Genomic DNA, 1,880 nt, shown 5'->3' with positions numbered 1-1,880 from the left:
CGTTTAGTTTACACAACTTCAGCTTCCCTGTCTGTCCAGATTCCATATAAGGAATAGCAACTTTTTGAGCCAGCAGGCCTGGACATATTTCTTGGCCGTATAACTCACAGTTCTAGACATTCCAAGGTAGAGGGTCATTCAAACTGAGTTGTAATTTCTTGTGTATATTTATTTCCAAAGTATCTAATGCATAGTTTCCCAATGAAATCATAGATGGAGGCTAGGGGAATGCTAACTGGGTTATTTTTCAAGCGTGCCTACAAGAGGCAGTCTAAAAGAACTGCTCTGAGCTTATCAAGCAGAAGTGCCAGATGAGAGCTGGACCACCACAGCAGGAGCTCTCTTCACTGTGCAGTTCACCTAACTCCTTTGTCTGGGAGATGATGTAAGAAGAGAAGAAGGAGAAAAGACATTCATGAGATTTAAGAAATAAATTCCCCTATTGTCACTAGTAGAGTGACATGCATAACACACCAACCAGGTTGATAGGGTAGTATGATAGAGTCCAACAAGAAGTGCTGGGAGGTCAACCATCAGTATTTAGGTGTCTCCTCCAAATCCCAACCACTTATCAGCAGGGCAGTCCTGAGCACACGACTGACATCTTAGTGTTTGGATTGTCTTGTGGGTGAAAACGGGTTGGACAGAGGAAGATGGCAGCACATTCTCTTTGCATCTGACAGTCACCAAACATTAGAAGTCAAATTTTTCGTATTTGAGTTTTTTTGTACTTGCAAAGTGAACAAATAGTATATTTAGTTTTACATCTTTAGGTGAAAATTAGAAAGACAGGACAGAAAATAAAATGAGCACAGTTTTTAAAAAGATCTGGAGTTGATCGTTATTAACTTTAAGATAATGAGAATAGTTTAATCAAAAGCATTTCTTAAACTTTATTATAAATACTGAATTATCTGAGAAAAAGTTAAGTTACCCTCTAGTCATTCAACAAATATTTTTTGTTACCTGTTCATTCATTCAGGCTTTGCTGAACAGATGCACTTCTTGGTACTTGGAATATATCCCTGAATAAAAGAGATGGATCCAGGCCCTCCTGGATTACATTCTCCTGGACCCGGGGGGAGGCTCAATGAACAATAAAGATAATAAATGAGAAAGTTCTTCCATAAACTAAAACATGTTATGTGCTAAGGAAGAAAGAGAAAATTTAGTAGGCTAAGGGAGTTAAGAGTTAGGAATCTGGAGTTGGGGATTAAGGTAGCTTGCCTTCTTAAATAAAGTGATGAGGGGCCAGGCACTATTGGCTCACGCCTATAATCTCATCATTTTGGGAGGCCAACGCTGGCAGCTCCCTTGAGCTCAGGAGTTCAAGACCAGCCTGGGCAACACAGTGAAACCCCATCTCTACAAAAAATACAAAAATTAGTTGGGCATGGTGATGTGCACCTGGGGTCCCGGTTACTGAGGAGGCTGAGGTGGGAGGATCGCTTGAGCCCAAGAGGTTGAGGTTGCAGTGAGCTGAGATCACACCGCTGCACTCCAGTCTGAGCAACAGAGAAAGACCATATATCAAAAAATAAAACAAAAAGTGGTGACAGTAGACCTCATTGAGAAGATGACTGACATTTCAGCTAAGATTTCTAGGAGTGAAGATGTGAGGATGCAGATATCTGGAGAGGAGCAGTACATGCTCAAAGAAAGGCAGATACCTCTAAGAACTGTGGCTCATTGCCCCAAGGAACATGAGAGGCCATCACAGGAATTTTCCCAGAGGAGAGTTGTGACCTGTTTCTAAATTCACAATTCGTACTAAAATCCATAAAGATTTTCTTTGTATGTTTATTATTGTATTTATTGTATTGCTTAGTGAACTCCCAGATAATTGGGGGTACATATGTGTACTCAATATTGTAGCTATG

This window comes from Mandrillus leucophaeus, unplaced genomic scaffold, assembly GCF_000951045.1.
Source record: "Mandrillus leucophaeus isolate KB7577 unplaced genomic scaffold, Mleu.le_1.0 Scaffold285, whole genome shotgun sequence".
In the NCBI taxonomy this organism is placed as follows: Eukaryota; Metazoa; Chordata; class Mammalia; order Primates; family Cercopithecidae; genus Mandrillus; species Mandrillus leucophaeus.
Note: the sequence above shows the minus strand (reverse complement) of the source record.